The 23,000-nt window shown below is 37.3% G+C and overlaps 1 protein-coding gene across 1 annotated transcript in view; it reads right to left on the bottom strand.

Moving 5' to 3' along the window:
* The window catches only part of ZDHHC17 (zinc finger, DHHC-type containing 17), a 58,071-nt gene extending 41,726 nt beyond the window's left edge, over positions 1 to 16,345 (bottom strand). The window contains exons 1-3 of the mRNA XM_010282658.1: positions 16,246 to 16,345; positions 6,510 to 6,632; positions 1,111 to 1,188 (exon numbers count right to left, since the gene is read on the bottom strand). The gene's annotated coding sequence lies outside the window, so the exon portion shown is untranslated. The remainder of the gene's footprint in view (positions 1 to 1,110; positions 1,189 to 6,509; positions 6,633 to 16,245) is intronic.
* Between the last annotated feature and the right edge of the window lie 6,655 nt (positions 16,346 to 23,000).

Here is a 23,000-nt window from a genome sequence, read left to right as displayed (position 1 = left end):
GTTTAGAAATCTAATCTACTGTGACTCCTTCCCATGCACATATGAAACCTGCTATTTTAAGAGATGTCAAACTGGCTATATACTTCTACTATTAAAAACTAGTGAAATAAAAATAGGAATAAAAAAAGGAAAACTGAAGGCCTGCACTTTCTCCACACTACATTAAAAGCTTAAGCATTTTTTTCGCATAATGAGCATACACATATCCTTCTTGTAGACATGGTGCCTAACTGTCAGTACACAGTTTCTGACATGACCAAAAAGACCTTTTCAATCTGTCAGAAGCAGCTTCGGACAATGCTTTACAGAACAACAGATTACAGCTATGAACACCAGGAAATTTAATCAAGGTTTTGTTCTAGTAACACAGAACCTAGAGTGTGATCTGTAACAAAGAGAAACATACAAGCTAAAACCCTTAATGGAGGCTAACAAGCAAGACCTTGTCTTTAGTAAAGAAATTATTTTGATACATTAAATGTTCTAAGAGCTAATTTTCTAAGTCTCCTTTTGCAGTCTACAGTTAAAAAAATTGATATAAACAGTGTTCCTTTCCTGCCTATTTCTAGGCAGCTGTCTGAAGAGGCAGCTACTACTTGAAGGATGTCTTCAATTTCACCATCCATTCATCACTCTTGGACTATCTTCTACATCACAAACCTAATTTTTAAGTGCATCTTAAAAAAAAAATCATCTTAAAAAAAAAATCCACACACGTAACAGAACACTGCAAGGACAGTGTCACACAAAAATCATCCCAAGGCCGATCTGCACAAGTGTTGCTGAACTTCGGAAGACTGACAGAAATAAGATCTCCAAAGTAAGAGTAAACAGAAGGTGACTATAGGCTAATTTTACTTTACTCCTTTTCCTATCATAGCAATCATCTTCCTCTGCATGAGAAAGAGATAAGACAAAAATTGAACTATATGCTGAAAGCTCCTGTAGGTCAAACATACCACGTTCACAGCGTGCCCAGTCATCAAGGACTGAATTAATTCTTGCACAAAGCATTCCCATAAAATACAGCAATTTCATAAACCAATTGGTGGCAGATTCCAAGTTAAGCAAAAACACAGGAAAATAAAATTCCAGAAGACTGTTCCCCACCTTGTTGCCCAGTGAAGTGGGGTAGAATTTAAATCTCCTCCAAGCTGATCAACGATAGCACCTTTTGATATATAGTATCTGGAATAACAGAAATAGTAAACATTATTGCTTGTCTTCATTAAATATAAAGGACACATAGTAAACATGCTTGATGTTATGCAAAAGAGGCAGTTACAGACCAGAAGACCAGAACCTTTCCTTGCTTTCATGTAACGTTCCTTTTTAGAGGTTAGGCATATACATTCAATTTTTTGCCTTTTTGATGTGGGTTGAAAGAATAGAGATGCTTCCTACTGTGTTTGAAACATGCTGCTATTTCCTAGTTTGGTTCTCTAAGGTAAAACAGAATAACTGCTACATATATTAGTACAAACTGTGCTACCACAGAAGTATTTAATAAAATGGATTCTTCTAAGCTATTTAGGGGTTGCTCTATTAAAAAGAATTCTGAATGAATGGCAAAAGACTATGCTGCTAGAAGACTAGCATATTTAGAGAAATTTGGCAAAATTAAATCGAATTCAACTTGCAGCATGTATCATCACTGGAATGGCCCTGCTGAAGTAATTGTTCCAAAAGCTCACACTTAAGTTACACTTTTAGCCAAGTACTAAGACTTTTACATACTTCTTGATCAAAGGACAAAAACATCTGAGTATTTAAAAAAATACTTCTAAATGATGGGCTAGAAATTATTCTTCACTCAACAACATTTATAAAAAGATGAGCTACCTGTAGGAACAAAACAGGTTAGCCATATTTAACTGCAGCCATCCATATTCACAGTCATTTGTACCATTTCTGTGAACCGTCTTCCTTGGTGTTTTATATGGGCCACTAAACTGGCAGTATTACTTTTCCTTTGTGAAAGAAAATGCACAACTTAAAAAGAAATTAACGTTTTTAAAAAACAGGACTTCCCAGAAGGCTGAGAAGTTCTTCATTCACTACGTGTAAGCCAACAGAAAAAAAAAAGTTATTACTAACAGACCTTTGAAAAGTACTATCTAGCTATAGATTCCTCAGTGCTTGCACATTTCAAGTACCCATGCCTGCAGACTTTTTGCTTTCAAAATACCTGTCAGGTATATATAAATGCTGCTCTCCCACCCACACAAACTATCCTTCAAATCCTCAGCATTGAGTTTCTGGCACCTCAATTTCCTCTAAGTGTTTCAAGACATGGCAAGAAGAAGGGCAACAAACAACAATGTGAAAAGCATTACTCTAAGTAACTACCTTCTTTTTCTTTAGTGCTTATTGATTCAGAGAGTGAAACTTCTAAAACAGCCCAAAAGTTACCTTTAGGAACAGAAACTGAAAAATGCATTAGCTATACATGTCCACACTAAAAACATCTAAAGGAAAAGTCCTTTTATACAGTTGCTTTAGAGCCACCAGAGACAATTAAGTACTTCAGCAGACTTGCCAAAGTCATATAAACTCTGGTTTGTACAACTTTCTTTGACAAACTGCTGACAAACAAGATCTGCTCTGATCAATGCAGGACAGTTCACTCCACTGGTCTCCAACACCGAAGGAACAAAACTGCAACATCTCTCTGCTGAAGTTAAGCTTTTGGATTTCTCAATGAGAACAACCAAAGTCTTGGTCCCATGTAGGTGAAAAGACAAGGCATACATAAGGTAAAGGGACAACGTAATTTTGTTATTGTGAAGTATCTGCTACCAAAGAACAAATCTGAAAAAGACACTGAGAAGCTATTTAGTCCCCCTTGGAAAGGAATTCCCAAGGAAATCTTGTCTAGATAGAAAACAGCACAGAGAAATTCACAGTCAAAGCTTGGATCCATCTCACTGATGTGACAGCCACTCATGAAGAGGTGAACATTAAACAGATTGTCTTCACTCAAACACTGGTCCCCGCAGAAACACAGAATATGTTCAGATTCTACTGAGCAGCAGTACTGCTTACTGGTTAGTACGTTTTATTTAGAAGGAAGAACTTGCAGTTTGACAACTGGGAAAAGACAAGGCAGCAATCTCCTGCCAGACGGTGCACTGAAATAACGTTACATGTTTCTTTAAGGATGTTCTTAGACTAAGCTGAGATTTATCACTGCATTTCAGTTTTGTACACATAAATGCTGAGATTTTTCTGCAAAACCAGACTGAGAACTTGATCTCCTTGTCTAGGTAAATCTTGCAGAAGGAATTTTGTGCTTGGTGAGAATGTCCCTGAAGAAAGGAGGAACTGGGCAATTCCTCCTCTCAGGGAGTCATCTCAGCTTCCACACTAGAAGATGCCAGGTGTGCAAGTCCTATCTGAGCAATTTACTTAGATGCAAAGCAAGCAGATCTGATAAGAGGTCACCTTAGGAAAAAACACTTCCACTGATCTCCACATTAGGATCATTAAGTCTTTGCCAGACATTTGAAAACTGCCCCAGCTTGCATTCAGTGCTTGCGGAATCAAAGTGCACACTGTTGCTAGAAGGAGGAAAAGTAGAAGACAAGTCTTTGACTGGAGAAAAATTTGTCACAGGGAATGGAGAGATACAAGCAGTAGATAACTGGAGAGATATAAGGACAATTATTGCATTTTTACAAAACTGAGTTGAAGAGAGACCAATAGATCAGTGTCATCATGATAGAAGAATTACTTTGTGGATGTCTGACACTTATCCCTGATCCTACAGAAATAAGAAAAGGTTCTGTAGTTTTCCTTATAAAGTATCAATGGGTTTCACCATTATCTATGCTTAATCTCAAGTCTCACAAGAGACAGGATGAGGAAATACTAAAAATAAGACAAATTCTCAGCCTGCACTCCACAGACAAGCTGCTAAGCTACTTCATTGGGAAGACCTTATATAGTCAATATCCAGTAGGCAAGACACTGAGATCTGGTATGAGAGCAGATCACTTACACTTAGACTCTATCTCTGTGATACCAAGCTTACCAGCCAACATATTTAATGAAATTATCCATTGCACACAATGGGGACAAATAGCAGAGACTGGGGAAAAGATGAGATAGGATCAAATAAAAAGAAAAACCCCAAATAATTTCATTCTAAGGAAACAGCATAAACCAGTGTCTCACAAAAGAGAACATGAGAGAGCACGCAATATGCTGGGTGATATAAACTAAAATAAATCAAGACCCTCTAAAGACAAACGAACTTAGAGCTTAAGAACTGCATGAGGAGTGAATTTTAGTTGAACACATTAGTAGTCACATCCACTCTAGTAAACAGCAGGAAGAAAATGCAACGCAGTATGTCACAGTGGTAGAGATGCATCAAGAAGGGGCAAGAGCTTTGACATATTGTTGAGGAAGAAGGAAGAATTAGACACATTAGATTTAAGAACATTGAATTGTCAGGGCTCATACTAAAATAACTTGAAAGAAGTATGGCTGACACAATTGAAGTTATGTTGAATTACAATTCTCAGAACAAGTTTCCAGCACTCCAATGTAGGCAGAGATACCTCCCTAACATATAATAAAGGCCTAACTGGAAATTCAGATAGAGATTTAAGCATACATTTCCATCTATCTCAAACTGACATTTTGATTTTGAACCACCTTTAGGTCCAACATAATTGCTATAGGAGGAAATTTTTAGTAATGTGCTTGGAGGCAGGGGGAGGAAATGGTAAGATATACCACAAAATACTCACATGCTAAAGTACTTCTTTCACAAATTCAGCTTCAAAAAAGGACCAACGGAGAATTTAAAATTTGGTCCAATTTTACTCTGTGAATGACATAAGGACCCCAAACAAATTTTTTTGGTCAGGTTTTTTTTGTTTGGTTGGTTTTATTTGTTCAGATGGAATTTCACGTGTGTTTCAATTTGTGCCCTCTTGTCTTGCCCCTGGCCACTACTGCAAAAAGTCTGGCTTTGTCTCCTTTACTCCCTCCCATCAGTTATTTATATACATTGATAAGATTCCAGGTATTATATATTACCAGGTATTATATATTACCAGGTATCGCAGGTACTTACATACATTGATAAGATCCTCCTTGAGGACCTTATATACATTGACAAGGTAAGTCTTCTCTTCTCTAGGTTAACAAGTCTGAGCTCTTGCAGCCTCTTCTCATGTCAGAAGCTCCAGCCCCTTAATCATCTTTGCAACCCTGCACTGGACTCTCACCAGTAAATTCTTGTCTTTCTTGCAAAGGGGAACCCGGAGCTTCAACAGCTGGGTAGAGGAAGGATGACCTCCCTCAGCATGCTGGCAATGTTTTTCTTTATGAGGCCCAGTCAGGCATTGACCTTTTTTGCTCCAAGGCTGTACTGCTTGTTCAAAGTCAGCTTCTTGTCCACCAGGACCCCAAGGTCTTTCTCATCAGATCAAAATCTTTGTCTATTTACTTATCTTTATCTATTTAACCTTCTTTTAAGAGAACTGCATCAGGGCACAAAGTCCTTTAAAAACAAGATGAGAAACATGAACCTGCGATCTTCTAGAAAGTCAAGATCTGGTCTGATGAAGGTGCTGGTGATGGACATAGATGGGGAGAACGTGCTTAAATGAAGATGTTTTGCATTTGTTTTTATGTGTAACTGTGCACATTCATTAATAAAAACTGTTTTGAAAAGTGGACTGATTGAAGATTTGCAGTTTATATCAAATATTCTTGAAACCTGCTGATACAATAACATTTGTGTAGATTTAACTGCATGTACTTAATTCATTGTTTTTTTACAGGTAGAAGAAAAAAAAAAAAGACCTTGTTCTATGCACACTCATAATTTGTAAAACAGCAAGTACTAAGAATTATCCCTTCAGGATTGAAGCTCTCCATATTGTGAAAGATAATAATAGGTTTTAAAACATATTCTGAATTACTATGCTCCAGATTTTATAAACTGAAAAGCAAAAAGATAGCCCAAATCGCAGAGCTCCCATGATTAAAGATTTTGTTATTACTTGAAAGTAGAGGTGCTGCAATGTTATCTTTTGTATCAGCTGTGTATTTAAGTTAGAATCTCTTGAAATGCTGAATGAAGTATGAATTACCCCTTGCATCACATTAATCTTGCTTATTCAAAAACATTCACTACCATCTAGCATCACACTACCCCTCCTCAAAAAAAGAAATTTGGTATTTCAAGAAATGTACCATAGTATGAAGAAATTGCATGTGCAACTGAATAGCTGTTCCACAGGTTTATGTCATCCGAGAAGAACCTAAGATTAAATTCTGGACATATAATAGGTTTTATTTCTGTTAACTGTGTCATCAAAACATTGCTGCCAAAATGCAAATTAGATCTAACTTCTCTCCCCTCCTCCAAATGTCAAAACAAAAAATTGATAATTTAAGAGACTTAAGATTACTTAACACCTAAGAAAAAAAGAAATCAACATTTTTAATGACACTGTTAGTTTATGTTTAACTTAAAGTATAATACATACTTCACCAGATCTATCCTGTTGTTGATTGCAGCCCAGTGGAGAAGCGTTACATTTTCTTTGTCTGGTTGTCGTACATCATAACCTGCTTCCACCAACTCTCTACATCGTTCATATATTCCATACCTTGAAGAAAAAAACAAAGATTTTTAAAAAGCTGTTACCTTAGATAAAAATGCATTTGGCAAACACCATACTTACAGTGACAATACAAAAGGTTCAACAGAAGAAAAATTAAGAAACTTTACTTTCTGTTTCTATATGATGACAGATCTCTTGCAACAAGAAGCTTCTGCTGGCAGAAGTTATATTACTAAATTGAAGATTTTACAGAAAACTTGTCTCCACAGCAAACTATGCAGCACAGCAAGGTGAAATATCCATCAGTAGGACACCGAGTATAAATAAAATTCTCCTCTTCCCAGGGACTCCACTATATCTGTTTCTCCCACCTCTGTTCTCCCTCCTTTCCGTCTCCTGAAGACCAAAAGAGATTATCCAACCCATCTGACAGTATCTTTCCAAAATTCAGCAGATGACAAGATCATCAGGTCAATTACAAACACTAACATAGCTCAAACACTTCCCATTTTTCTTCTCAAATAACAAATAGCAATCTTCCTGATATGTTAGCATTGTTTTCTTTTTTATACCACTTCAAAATCCTACACTATAATATGAAATTAACTCTTCCATTAAAGATGATTAATAAATGCGAGCTATCTTCATTTGAAAAACATTTTGCATACATTTTGAAAGTTGAAACAAATCAGGAAGCATAAATATCACTTAGGCACCTAACGTAGGACTAACTCCAACATTAAATAATGTTTGTCTTAATGCTTACACTGTTTAACCACCTATTTTTAGCGGCAATAAAAGCAATGCAGAAAGGCAAGTAAAGATTACATTTCAACGTCTGTACAACCCATAGGGATTTCTCAAGTCTCAGGGAGGAGACTGATGCGTGGGCACACCTTGAAATCAAGACCAATGCCTTGTGACATCCAACTCCTGCTACAGCAGAATTTTAACAGCCTCTCAAAGTTAGAACTTAAGTAATTTTTCCTTATGCTGCTTCTATGTTCTACTTTCTGCAGAAGAGACAGCCTTAGACAACCTAAGGCCCTTTTGCTCCACTTGATCAGCTTGCTTAGCTGATGCAGAGACCTTTTTTTTTGGAGTCGTTACCATTCTTACTTTTTCTTTCATGTATTTGAATGGACCCTCATTCTGGACAGCACTCCTTAAATGACTCAAGTCAACAAACCTCTGGAATGCTTTCCAAGTCTAACACAGGCTTAAAGCACATAAATTAGTTGGACACTATTAAAAAAATACTGGACATAACAGCCTACTTAGATCATGTTGTTTTCAATTTCTTAGAAAGTTGCACTAGAAGTTATGAAAAATGCTAGAAATTGCTGTCATACCTATAATCTTTCCAAACACGACAAAAGATCACAACAAAGACTACTGCATGCAGCACGTACCAATTGGCAACCAGCCTGTAAAATTTGGTCCCTCAGACTGAGTAAAAAAGCAGCAGTCATGGATAATTTTCATGACAATGCTTTGTTTTTAATCAGTTGGATGCAGGGGGGAGAAGAGGTTTGGCTTATGATGACTTAAAAATATGTAACCAGCTAGACAAGATACACATACTCAGACATGCATAACTGCCAGAAAAACTGATAAGGTTCTAAGTGTGGCTATTTCCAAGTCCCAGTCTAGATCAGCTGTGTGGCCTAACGAGTGCTTGCTCAAATGGCTTAACATGTACCATTCCAGACTTCCCGCCCGCCCCCCAGCTGAATGGGCTACTGAAAGAGGTTAGGACTACTGAAGGCAGGTCAGACAAGAATGAGGAGTGAGAAGAGACATGAGAAGAGATGGGGGAAAGAAGGACAGCAAATTCTGATCTTGCTACAGTACAGTATCACTTTAGCGTATTACAACACCTGGAGGTAACCTGGAAAGTGATTCATGCAGAATAGCAAAACACCCTTCTGTTGACAAGCCACTCTACTCCAGTCAGCTGTTATTACAACTCTTCCTACTGTAGACAAGCCCACTGCCTTTGTTTAAACTACTAGCCGAAGCCATAAGTTAAGAAATTATTTACCTACAGCCATGCTATTACATTTAACAGTCACAGTTAAAAAAAAATTGTATTGCCTAAGGCTGAATTTAGCTGACTCTCACCCTGCTTCAATAAGTAGTACTACACAACACAAGCAGGAATTAATAAAGTATGCTAAGTTATTGGAAAGATACAAAGAACACAAAAACACTAACTTCCATGAAGTGTAAGAGGCAATCATGTAAACCTTTCATGCAATGGATTAGGATTTTCCTTACATGTACTGGTTTGGCTGGGATCAAGTTAATTTTCTCCATAGTAGCTCCTGTGAGGCTATGTTTTAGATTTGTGAGCAAAACATTGTTGGTAACACACCAATATTTTAGCTATTGCTAAGCAGTGCTTACACAGCATCAAGGTCTTTTCTGTTTCTCACACTGCCCTGCCAGTGGGCAAGCTGGGGGTGCACAAGAAGCTGAGAAACGACACAGCTGGGACAGCTTACCAAAGAGATATCCCATTTCACATTACACTGTGCTCAGCAATAAAAGCTCGGGGAAGGAGGGACATTTGCAGTTATGGTGTTTGTCTTCCCAAGTAACTGTCAGGTGTGATGGAGCCCCGCTGCCCTGGAGATGGCTGAACACCTGCCTGCTGCTGGGGAGTAGAGAATTAATTCCTCATTTTGCTTTGCTTGCATGTGCAGCTTCTCCTTTTCCTATTAAGCTGTCTTTATCTCAACCCACGAGTTCTCAGTTTTACCCTTTTGAATCATTTCCCCGTCCTGCTGGAGGGGAGTGAGCGAGCAGCTGTGTGGGGCTCAACTGCCTACCGGGGTTCAACCACAACATACCACTGGCCAGCTATGGTAAACCGTACAAATGATTTAGATAAGCACCCTACCAAGTTAACTACATAACACAGAATAGACCTCCTTGAAAGTAACCTCTGATACCTAGTCAAGTTTTTATTAAACCATGCTACCAAGATAGGTATAACCAAGCAGCACTGTCACAGTCTTTGGATGATGGGGCAAGGGAGGCAGTGGTCTCTGGGGTTTTTGGGGGTGTGTGTTTTTTTTAATTTTATTTAAAGCAAATCTCTAGTCTTACAGAAAACACAATGCTGCCTTCTGAAGAACTTTGCTCAAGAGATATGAAAATGAAGGAGAGCTGTGGCAAGCACGTGAATTGACTCAGCAGCCTGTTGAGGCAGAACGCTGACGCCAATGTCCCTGCAGAAGCCCCGATATATCATGCTCTATGCTTCACTGATGTTTAGAAATACCACCCTCCAGAACTCACCCATACACTGCTGTGAGGCCCTGAGCAATGACTACTGCATGGGTTCAGATACAAGAAGGAGTAGTAGGAATGGATTCCTTCCACAGGCTTAGCATCAGCAGTTTTGGGCCCCTCACTACAAGAAGGACACTGAGGTGCTGGAGCGTGTCCAGAGAAGGGCAACGAAGCTGGTGAGGGGTCTGGAGCACAAGTCTTATGAGGAGCAGCTGAGGGAACTGGGGTTGTTTAGTCTGGAGAAGAGGAGGCTGAGAGGAGACCTTATCGCTCTCTACAACTACCTGAAAGGGGGTTGTGGTGACAAGGGTGTTGGTCTCTTCTCCCAAGTAACTAGGATAGGACAAGAGGAAATGGCCTCAAGTTGCGCCAGGGGAGGTTTAGATTGGATATTAGGAAAAATTTCTTCACTGAGAGAGTGGTCAGGCATTGGAACAGGCTGCCCAGGGAGGTGGTAGAGTCACCATCTCTGGAAGTGTTCAAAAAACGTGTGGACGTGGCACTTCAGGACATGGTTTAGGGGACATGGTGGTGCTGGATTAATGGTTGGACTTGATGATCTTGAAGGTCCTTTCCAACCTAGTGATTCTGTGATTCTGTGATCACAACTTCCCCTCCTCTCCACTGGAAGGCAAAATGCAAGTCACAGGTACTTCCTATCACTTGGCCACAAAACAAATCATGAAGTGATTTCTGAACATCAGAAGAGCCTTCTCAGGAACGTTTTCCAAAAGTTAAACTGAGAATGAAGCATATAGCAATTTAAGTCACTATCAGTTTGTCCGTTCCTAGCAATTTATTTTAGTATCTTGAACTCAGTCATAACTGATTACAGAAGATGTAACACACAAAGTATAATTTAATAACTCTTCAATTTATTAAATTGTCACAAGAGGAACTAAGAATCTAAACAGACAAAATCTGCCTGGCAAAAAAGGTTAGGAATTTACAATAATTTTTTCCTCTTCCTGGAAACAGCAGGCTCTCTACCATTAAATGAAACACTGAGTCTGATGCAGTCATGGCTTCTTGAGCTCTGTCCTAAAAACGCACCGTTCTTCTGTCACATAACCACCTGCAGTCTTCTATCCATTTGCTGAGGCTGACTTCACCTTGCTTTCTCCAAAGGTTCATGATGCTCTGTTAGATTACAAAATGAGAAAGTCATCTATTTCAGATACTCAGCATAATTCTGCTTATAAAGGGCTCTATGCCCTTCAAGGAAGAGGAATGGAGAACAAGATTCAAATCCTCACAGAGACTGATGCATTAACCTAACAAATTTTCAGCATCCAGATGAATTTAGAGGGTGGTGCTGAAAACATCAATATGGAGTATAATTAAAGCAAACTATTGAGCTTGCTGTGTTCTGAAAGAAACAGGACTAGTTCTTCCAGGGCAAAAATACCACTGTGCAGGCTCATGTCACTATCACAGCTATCTCGGTAACTAAGCTGTAACATTTCATTTCTCATTGCAGGTTAAAGATACTCTGAATTTAATAATTTTAAAAAATAGTATCCTAGAAGCCTTTTGTATTTTAAGTATGTAAACCATTTTTTAATCTGTTGTCTGCAAGCACACTGACTCTTGGAAATAGACACTGCCAGCTCTGCTGCATGATTAACATAAAATTTGGCCACAATACTAGGAAGGAATCTCTCTTCAGTGAGCACATCACCATGCCAACAAACAGTAGGTAAGCCAGGAGGTCACTCCCTCATCTTGCTATCACTGTAACTCCAATCAAAGCTGTTTTAACTGGAAATGGAGTTAGAAAAATTATCTTTTTTATCTTTTGAAGTCTCATTCCCATGAATGATGGTGGTTAAATACTAACAAGGCTTTTAATACGTTCTCATGTTTTTTGTGTTGAATAGTAAGACAATTTTGTTTTCAACAGCAAAAGAATAACTCAAGAGCTGCTTAATGAACCATTAACAGTGATGTTGAGAGACAAGAGAAATTCAGCTCTTGCATATATTCCAAAGCCTCAAATTGTCTAGACAGTTGTGGCTATATTACTAGTGTGGTTAAAAAAAAATCCCACCCTTCCATATGAACTTCAGATACATTCCACTTTCAGCAATATAATCAAACTCCATGGGCACAAAGACCAGTTATAAAGAACGTGTACCGATGTCATGGTCTGCCCATCTTCTCCTGTGAATAGCTGAAAAAAGCCAGGAGTAATGGTCATTTTGGCCAACTCTCACCAATTTCAATTGTTCCTTATGTATCCTTTTTTTTTTCTTACCAGTTACCCTATGAATGATGAGAAAATTATCTAAAAAAGCATGTTCTCAAATGTATTCAACAATTTTTTCCTAAGCAAGACTCAGCATATTTCATGCTGCACTATTTCACAATGCACATGACTTCATTTTGAATTCTCTCAGCGAATAAAACTAACAGAAAAGTTAATCTTGCAATAACCAAATCGTAACACTTAAGCACAAGGAATCAATCTTCCAGAAGTCACAAAAGCACTTGTTAATATCATTAATGTTTAATACCCATGTTCATAATGGTTATTTAACATACTTTCAGCATAGCTGGAATTTGCTCAAGTTCACTGCAAGCAGAAGGTGCGTATTCACTCTCAACAGAACTGAAAATCACGACGCAAGGATTAATGTGTTTCAGATTTTGTTCTCCTAATCACTACCCATCATATACTTCTCTACCTATGAATACTAGCTACCTTTTCTTAGTTTCACAGCATAAAAGTTTTAAAACAAAACAAAGGCAGCAACTTTATGTTATTATGTTAAGACAGAACACTTCCCAATAGATCATATTTAAAAAGTTATCACTCCAGCCTTGGATGACACAGGGCTACTGGTGCCAGAAGAGATAGAAATAAACATAATCAACATACCTCCATTAAATTTCACTTTTAAATCACAACTTTTTTTTTTTTTTAAACAAGACCCCATTCCCTTACAGCTCCAGTGAGAGCACTGAATGCTATCACAGAGGAATGAAAACAGTGCACAGCCCACCCTCTGATTTTGTAGAGGCAGAAGAAATTCAAAGACTTTCTATGCAGTTATAAGTGAAGTACTTAAGTATTAGTATGCAACGTTCCTCCATTGCAATAGAGCAAAGGCAAGAACGGATTTTTTTTTTTTTTTACTACTGCTTTGAAAACAGATTTTCAAATACATGAGTTGCCTGCTTCTGCTTTCAGAAACACAGTGGAAACTATATGAACGACAAGATTCCAAAGATTACACATACATTGTAACACCTGCAAGATGAAGGTCTAAGACACTACTACTTTTAACGCTACCTAGATGCCCTTGGACATGGTTATAACATGAAGTGTCCTTCATATCAATAGATATTAAAACCAAACATTATGATTTTTAGTCCAGCACAAGTTTCTGCAAAATAAACAGAGACTATTTTTGGTATAAAGCATTCCTAGGCCCCCATGTCTGTGGGAGAATTTATTAGGAACACAATGGGGAAAAAACACAGATCTGATAAACTCTTTGCAATGAGAATATCAGCTGAACCACTCTTTTCTATACAAAGTCTTAATTTGATTGTAAGAGGTTATTAGATTTGTAGCTCTTAGTGTATGAGCATATTAGTAAGTGTTCAATATACAGACTAAGAAGATAGAGCACAAACAGTTCAACAAGATATAAAACAATGAACTAATACTTCTGGAAAAATGTGTGGAGCTTGCAAGCTCTTAATTTTCCCTTGCTGAAAAACGTAAAAGCAAGTCCATTGTTTTACTAACATTGTTTTATTTATTTCTCTGTAATCAAGTGCCAATAAACTCAACAACTCAAAACAGAATTCTACAGTTAAACACCGTATATGAAGTATAGATGAGTTTTAAACCTTTTCATCCCATTTTCATCATCATCTTTAGAGTTTAAGGAACTATGTTCCCCATTTTCATGTATGCAACAATAACATAACTAGTTACTTTCATAGGAGAAACTTTTAATAATGCATCACACTGAATACTGTAAGAACAATGATTATGAAAAAAATTGACTGACTAGCTACTTACACGACATGACTAACTACTTCCCGTTTGGATTATCACAAATTTAATAACAAACAATTCTATGCTACAGCAAAATGCACCTTCTATCTGTCAAGAAACCTGTAATGTAAGTGGTCTTACATGAAATGCCAAATCATTTTGGATGACAGATCAGTTTGGGTTTTGGGGGCTTGTTGTTTGTGGTTGTTTGTTTGTTTTTTTTTTTAACAGAGGAAAAAACAACTTTATTATTGTAACGAGCTATCAAACCATTCTGGAGACCAACAGAATTTCACTTAACTAATGGTAAGCACCCAGCCACCATTTGATGTAGCACACTAAAAACCTGTCATATTGTCTTGTGGAAGTTTTGAAGTGTTCTGGAAAAAAAACCAACACAACTGTGCTGCCAATCCCATGCTGAATGCTGCATATCTGGACTTGGGAAAAAAAACACCCAAACTAAGAGACCGACTAATTCTTATTCCATTTTGCTACATTTTGCTTAAACTTACTGAACTGGGGAGGGGAGTTCTGGGAGACAGATGAGTAGTCCTTCTTTACAAAGCTTTTTGTGGCATCTTTCTTACAGTAGCACTGGACTAAAAAGTAAACAAAGTCAGCAGACATTTTAATCAAAGTGAATATTGGTTTTTGAGGATAAGTGGTAGAGGACAAGATCACCTATTTTTCATGTATATATATAAAAGAGAGGGTTTATTTCTGCAAAAGTAAATAACTACATCATTTTAACAGGAACAGTACATCTTTTAATAACACTGAATAAAATAAATAATGCTGCTAACATATTAATTGCAAGCCTTATGATATTTGGTGGGTTTATTTTCTGCCTTAAAGGGAAAAATCTCTGAATCTTAAGGCAGCTGTTTTATATAACATGGTCTTCAAATCCTAGGAAATACCTAAAGATGAGTTCTCCCTCTAGTCAGGGAAGTGCTGTCTGGATACCACAACTTGATCACATACCCAGGCTGACAGTCCCCCTTCCCTGTGATATTAACGGTTAGGGCTGTGATACGAAACTATAGTCCTCTTTGGTGAGATGTCATCCTCTCTGTAAATCACATCTCACCATAACTGGGAAGGAACATAACAGATAACTCACAGCCCTGTTGATTCTTGTTTGAAGAGTCCAGAAAGAACAACAACAATCCAGTTGAAAGCACAGATGAGCCTAAATTTGAAGGCTAACAGGGACAAGTGTGTTTTAGGGTTTCAAACATGCAATGAGCTTACAAGAATGGAAGCAGGTAACTTGTAAAACCACTTTTGCTTTCATATTGTCACTATGTTAAGAAGCAGCTAGTTTGATACTGAGTCAATATTTTCATTTCTAAAAATCCCCTCATATGAGGATTATAGGTTGTAGTATTACTATTAAAGTATTTAGAGCAACAATTGCAGAGTCAGTCTATTTCAGGAAGTTAAACTCCTCACAACTCAAAACAAAAAGTGAAGGAAAGGACATACTTCCTAGACCTAAATGGGGCCTGTCTCACAGGCAGAGCTGCAAAGCTGCTTTCAGTTGGAGGAGATGCCTTTTAGGAAAAAAGGAAAGAAAAATTTTCTTTTAAGAAGAAAAAGGCAAATAGCTCAGCAAGATACGTAATAGTTTAAGTATTAAAATTAATAATACAAGAAAAATTAAAATCTTACAAAACTATCATCTCAGCCCATTGAAGAAAACTGACAAGTGGTGGTGGTTTCTGAATGGTAAGCAACAGTAAGCTAAAAAATAGTGCCATCACAATTCTTCTGAAAGAGTTAGTATGTACTACAGGACTGTGTAGAAGAGAAATTTGTATAATTCATCTGCATTAAAAATGCAATTATTAAATTTGCACACATTTTACTCCTATAATCCTTTCTCAGCAATGAACTCCGTTTCATAGCAGCACTGAAACTGAATCAGGGACAATGAAGTTACACAGAGGCACATTCCTTCTAACCTATAAATGATGTCAAAAAAAAAGGAAACCCTCATGTTTGCATATCAGTGTTGCTCACTTACCTCTTAATCATCACCTATAGAAAATAAACATCAGTACCAACAGGAAGAAAACTATACGTTCTCTTCCAACAATCTGTCCAGCAGCCACCTATATTTACAACTTATCATAATTCCTCCTGCATATTTTCATACAATGCTCATAAGTTTGTCTTAACAGTAATCTTGTAGAGTTCACTTCTGAAATCTTCCACTACTGTATCTACAATTACAGATCACCTTCCACTTCATGCAAATGAAAAAAAAAAATAAAATCAATTTTACTGTTTTTAACTAATACAGACACAGACAAATCTAACACTCAAAAATAAACTTACTGTGTGGCTTTGACAATGTCCCAAGTGCTATAATCATCAATGTGGCTTTTCCGTCCAAGAGATTCACTATATCCATGGTTGTAATGGCTTTGAGGCTTTATTTCCTAAAAAAAGACAAACTTGCTTTAGAACACCAAAATCAGCATTACTAAAGTTTCTCAGGGAAAAAAAAAAATTCTATCAACAAAAGTGAAAACAGTAACCAGGTCAACATACTTTAAAGCTACCTAAATCTGAGGGTGGTAAGCTGACTGGCCACATTACTACATTCTGCAAAGCAGGCCACTGTATTCCCTACTACAGATTTCAAACACCTTCCAGAAAATACCACATGTAAGCAGAGTACTGCCAAATCCTATGCTGAGGTGTTTTTATAGAATTCGTTAACAAAAAGTAACAGCATTTTTTAATTTTTTCTTTTGTTTTTATAGATGCAACATATAGCATAGCTAAAAAAAAGCTACTTGCCATACACTGACCAAGTCTCACTCCACTATAAATAAATGTTATTCTTCAAATCTCATAGTCACATACCTTCTAGAAAATAAATATTTGGGAATGATTAATACCAATAACTAGAACCTACTGATACTTTATTGATTCTTCAACTCCAGTCCCAGCTTCAGAGGGACATTTAACCTATGGGGCTCAGAAATAAATCGCATGACCATGACATGTTCTTCACGAGATACAGCTCCCTACAAACTTAATTCTTTTGATGAAAGGCAACACTTCAACCCTTAATGCTTCCCTTAGTGGAATTTATATTAAAACACTGTATTGACAGATCACTAGGGCAGCAACATACCATTTTTCTTTACAAACTGCATGCATGTGAAAGTCAGCTCAGCAAGATGAAATTGAATGATGAATTTTATATAGCTTCAAGACAATTTTCCATTTGTTACAAATACCATAGCTGATTGCCTCTGTGTATCAACCATGCAATTCAGCACAGCTACATAAAAACAGGCGAGGACTGCAACAGTAAAGCAAAAAAGCAGCATGCCCCCTGAAAGTTCTAAAAATGCATTTCAATTGATTTGATTAAAATGCGTTATTTACTTTTACTCAGTTTTCCCCAACCTATAGTTCCATGAGCAGAAATTTTGTTTCTTTAATCTGTACCTGAAAACATTTTTGAACACCTTAAAGATGTTTAATATTCCACCTTCCACTTAGTTATTAATGAGTGATCAATTTTTTCATTACTATACTAGACAGATTTTTTTTTTTAAATAAAGATACCCTGACTCAAGACAACCATGACATAATACACCTAACCTTAATAAGGATTCGCAGTCACAAATACCCACACCCAAGAGGTGTACGTTGCCCTACTAGCTTCAGTGACCAACAGACATATTAGGGCTAGGGAGACTTCCTATAGCCAAGATGTGCAGGTCTCACCATTTCTCACGTTCTCTCAGCTGTGCAATCGTTTCTGCAAAAGGAGCTGTTGGTCACAATGAGAAGTGTCTTCTTACTGTGTCCAGTTGTGGCTAGTCAGTCAAAGTGCTTTCTAGCTTCCTGCGACAACATTAATCAGCTCTCTGTTGACTGCAATGGGAGTTTAAATACTGAGCTCACATGCAGACAAGTAAGCTGCCCTCTGACTCTCTTAAACTGGAGCTTACTCATCTCTGTTGTATAAACACAATGGCTTCCCTGTAACTGGATGCTGGTAATCAAATCAGTCATTACAAATTTTTCTCATTAAAGTTATTTTAAATGTATTTCTAGTCTAAAATTATTACATGCATTATCTCACTCTTTTAGAGAGATAAAAAAAGATTTAAGTCTGAAAACCATCTCTCATATATCTATTTCCAGATTTCAACATACTGAAGTGCCATTTAAGCACAAGCCTAAAAACTTACACCAGTTATAACCTCAGAGTAAATTATCAAGAAGGTGGTCTAGTTGTAAATCCCAAAGTTCTCACTATTAATTTCAAACCAAGTAACTTGAATTGAGCATGTTTGTATGTTACACACAATGTACTTATTTCAGGCAGGAAAAAAAATAAAATTAAGATAAATTCTAATGCATTAAGTACTGACTGCATTAATTTAGTTCAATGTAGTAAGAATAGTTAGAACATTTATTACATTTTATACATTAAAAATTCTTCCAAGAAATTCAAGTGTTTAGCGCTTTAAAATCAGAACACAACACTGAGAACTAGTGCAGCAAAAGTCTTCATTTTCAAAATAGGTTTATTCTTATGCATAGACTTCTCTCCAGAAAAATACATTTTTCAATTTCACAGAATATCTAAATGATAGCAGTGTACTTCTTTTGAGGACCACGTCGTTTTGTGGCATTCCATTTTTCTTTCTAAGTCTGAAAAACTAGATTAACCAATTAAGCATTGCTTAACCAATTAGGTTAACCTTGCTTAACCAGTTAAGGTTGCTCTGTTGCCATCTCTACAGGAAAGACAACCTAAAGGTGTCACAGGGCATCTGCTGTCATCCAAATCACACCTACAACCTATTTTCTTACTACCCAGAAACACAGCTTCACTTTATATTTGCAGAAGGCAACAGCTTAACCAAACCCACCCCGCTACTAGATAAGCCAGAGTGTTATCTGGAGTAAAGATGCTGAAAAAGATACCAGAGAACATTACAATTTTTTTAAAGTAAAAATATGAGAAAAGGTTAAATCTATTATATCCCACATGATTTTCTCTTTTCCATCATACTAGAAAAAAAGTAGGACTTACACCATCTCTGTTCACCTATTATTACACCACACAATTGCAGCAGGATTTTTTATTGAATTGTAATGCTCAGACATTGAAAAGCTAAAGGATAAGTGAAGTTGGCAGAGACCCGAACAAAAGAAATTCCCTGTCCTGGAGCACCTTGAGGAAGAGGTGGTAGTTCAACGTATTTCTTAGCCTGCCACAGCTGCTGGAAGGGGAAAAAGTCTTTTTTGTTACCCAACAATTACTAAAAGCAAACTGAGAAACTTGGATTATTTTTCAGGCAGATGTTAATGTACCAGGGAACACTTTCCCTTAAGTTGCATTTTCCTGACCACTTCAAGCACACAAAACAGGCTTCTGTTCCCTTGAGCCCACACTAGTCAGTCAAGAGAGCTGCCCATTTACAAGCAGTGTACATTTATATCAGCCTAAAGTGACCATGAAACCATAGCCTTATGATACTAATGCTTTCACAACAAGGTTTACGGGAATACAGTAAAATCTTAAGTATTAACCATTAACCATGTAAATTCAAAAAAGCGAGGGATAATATTCCTCAGCCCCTCCTACAGCTTATCTACTACTTTTACTAAGGACTTGAAGGTAATGACAGTACCCATAACTTTTTAAAAAATATACATTTTTAATCTGCTTTTGTACTGACAGCATCTCTGAACTACTCTTTTTATGCTGAAAATTCAAATTTTATTACATTAATGCAAAATAGCCTAAGGAATTAAAAAGTTAGATTTGAGGTGGTGGCAAGTATGACTGCCTGACACAAAATGAGTAAGCAAGAAACAGTCTTCTCTCTCTTTTCCCCCAGTACATACATCAGCAGTTACAATCCATTTGCTTAATATAAAGACTCACAACAAATGTAAACTTAAAGTGAACCCTATGTTTCCCAGTTTACTGAGTTCAGCTTGTATTTTACATTTAAGAACAGTTAAAACAATCCCTAAAACCCTGAAAGGTATATGAACATCACAGCCTCGAACATCATACAACAGTCTTCTAATCACAGTGTGAACTGTGGGAAAAAAGGGTGATTTTAGATTTGCCTGAAAAGAAGATGCAAATACCGCTCATTGTGGAAGTAAGTTATTTAAGACAAATCCCAGGAAGCCATATTAAATCTGAATCCTCACCCAATACAGTCAAGTTCTCTGCAGCCTGGACTGAGATTCCCAAGCTTAGAGTCAAAATTTATCACTTATTATTATCTATGCAACTTGACAGTTTCATGTTGGCTCACAGTAGCATACTGGCTATTATCAGTGCCATTCTACAGGATATAACTCTTACCTGGCATTGTAAGTGCCTAGTTTATGGCTGTGATCTGAAGAGTAACTTTTGGGTTCTTAAGTCAACAAGCTGCCAGGAATCAAGATAAAAAAGAACCTGGATTTTGTGAATCACAGTAATACTTGATTCACCTAGTGCTAGGAGATTCAGACCAAGTCACTGCAAACAATGCCACTCATGCTTGCTTGTCTGACAAGGCAAAACGTAAGAGAGGGCAAGGCAGCAATCAGGAACAGAAAAGAGCCTTTTCATTCCTCAAGAATTTTTTTCAGGGTTCTGAAAATCCTGTGCAGGGCTAGGGCACAGTACTATAAATGCAGAAGAGTAATTTCTCCTGGTTATTCTAGAAAGGAGTAATGAAGGACTAACATTAAGAGACACTAATACGGGTCTACACTGTTTTAGCTGGACAAGTTACCAGTAAACAGGAACTCAATCAATAGCCTGAGGTAGGAGACCTACAACAAGTGAATCCAGAACAGATACCTGCTTAAAGTGTTATCTCAGAGACTACATAACACAGCTAACAAACACTTTTCTTGAACCTTTAGCTTTTGATTTTGCAGTCCCTGTCAGCCTTAGTCATGTCAGAGAACAATTTGGTTATTTATGCCTCTGCTTACAAAGCCTACTAGTCTGATTAAACATCAACTTTGCAGGAAACTAAAACTATTCTATTCAACAAAATTAACCCTCCCAGATGTCACGGTTTGTGATATACCAATACCTAGTTAACAGAACTCAACTGCTAGCTACTTGTGCTTTTACAAAGCCTATACATACACCAATGGAAAAAAAATACGCAGATTTCAAATCACTTCAGGCAAACTGGTACAACCTTTCATCTGACATGTATTTCATCCTATCAATACAAACTGTTCAGGTAGCCTGCTGATGACTTAGAGCAATGCCTGCACATATTATGGCAGCATTTGATGTTTGTGGCTGCATTGAAGACATTATATTTGGTAGCAACGCGTATATAGAGAGATTGTGTTTAATGTCCACAGCTTTTTAAATAGCAGTCCTAGGCATCACACATCCTGTTCAGCCCTGGTAGAAGCAACTACAGCGGTGGTACATCAGGGGTGAGTTTGCCCAATGTTAGTCATTCTGCATCAGCAGCTAAGCTAGAAAGAAATCCTAAGTATGACATTCAGACAGCATCTATTTTTGGAGTTTAACAGAAGATTAACACACACAAAATACAGATTACTTCTTCCAACCTGTTGGGCAGAAGAGAAAGCTCTGCTTGAAAATCCTATACTGATCTAGATTACTTGCCCACCATTATAAACGCAACAGGAATAAGCATTTTAAAAAGTGAAAAATAATGATTTATATCATGTTTACATCACACCTTTCACAGAATTTGTGTATTGTCAGTTTCACTGTCACCATTTGGCTTTTAAGTTCTCACCTTCAACAGGAAAGAATGCATCTCCTCTAAATTCATACGCCCTCACACAAATTTTAGCAAAATAATTAAAAATTCTTGATACTACTATATTTTTTTAATTATCAATCTGTCATATGTTTGAAGTAACAACATAACATTTTGAGCCTAAAACATATACCACATTCACAAATGGCTTCTCAAATATATTCCTACATGTTAAAATATTTTTCCTTTTATGATTAAAATATTTCCAGGAAAATTTAATTTTGCAGTGATGATCCACTGTTAAAAACCAGTAACAGGTAATTCAAAGATGACTAACTGAAATCCAAACGCATTTATTTTACGATATTTTGATCTCTACTGCCAATGGGTCCTCCCCAGCTGAAAGTCAGGAGAATTAAAGAGAAGGTAGTAGAACAGAGGCCTGATTTCACTGATTTACAATAAGCAGGTTGCAAACACTAAACCTCTACTTACTTCATCCTATTTCAAGGAGAGATTTCCAAGCATGACTTGAGCCAAATTATAGCAGTTTACCATTGCTGAAAGAAAAAGGTCATTTCTCTGCCCACTCTCCCCCACTGCTGTTGGCTCCATGCTCCTGCTGCCTAATTCAAGCTAGCTTGGCTACTCAGAGTGAGGCCACTCAATTCATTAGGAGGGGAAAAAAAATTACTAAACAAGAAACAGAAAAATCCGATTCTTTTACTAGGACAGCAACTTGAATCTGTTTCTCCTGTGAAAAGAGAGGCTCCAGAGCCACTGGTAGAGGGAAAGCAAGTAAAGAGAAGGTAGCAGACACATTTTGGCAGCTGCCAATTTTTAATTTGACTAAGTAATCATGGAACAATGCACACCAGCTTTGAAAGATTCAAGGAAGTCAGTCTGACAGGATGAAGAAAATGATGCTACTTTTAGAAACTGGTAGAGTTGGTTGGCATAGAAAGTTACAAGAGGCAAACTTATTTATAAAAAAAATGAAATGTGGTTCCCCAATTACTATCAAGGGTCACTCTTTCTAGATGAGCTTCTCACTTCAGTGAGTCTCCTCTGACAGTGCCCTAATCACTCATATGCATCTGTCACTAGTTCATCCTTACTCATTAGTCACAAAATGTACTGCAGATTGCTTGCACAAATGCGTAACTAATGCAGAGTAGGAAAAAGGGGGGGGGGGGGGGGGGGGGGAAGGGAAGGTGTTCTGGTAAAAAGAAACAACACAGTAGAAGAGAAAAGGGAACCTCCTCTGGAAAACAGGATCAATAAGATGGGAAAACCAAAAATAAAGCAAAATATGAAAAATAACTCAAAAGGAAAAAGGAGGAAGTG

The sequence above is a fragment of the Phaethon lepturus genome, unplaced genomic scaffold, assembly GCF_000687285.1.
Source record: "Phaethon lepturus isolate BGI_N335 unplaced genomic scaffold, ASM68728v1 scaffold17382, whole genome shotgun sequence".
Classification (NCBI taxonomy): Eukaryota; Metazoa; Chordata; class Aves; order Phaethontiformes; family Phaethontidae; genus Phaethon; species Phaethon lepturus.
This window is presented reverse-complemented; position numbering and strand designations above follow the sequence as displayed.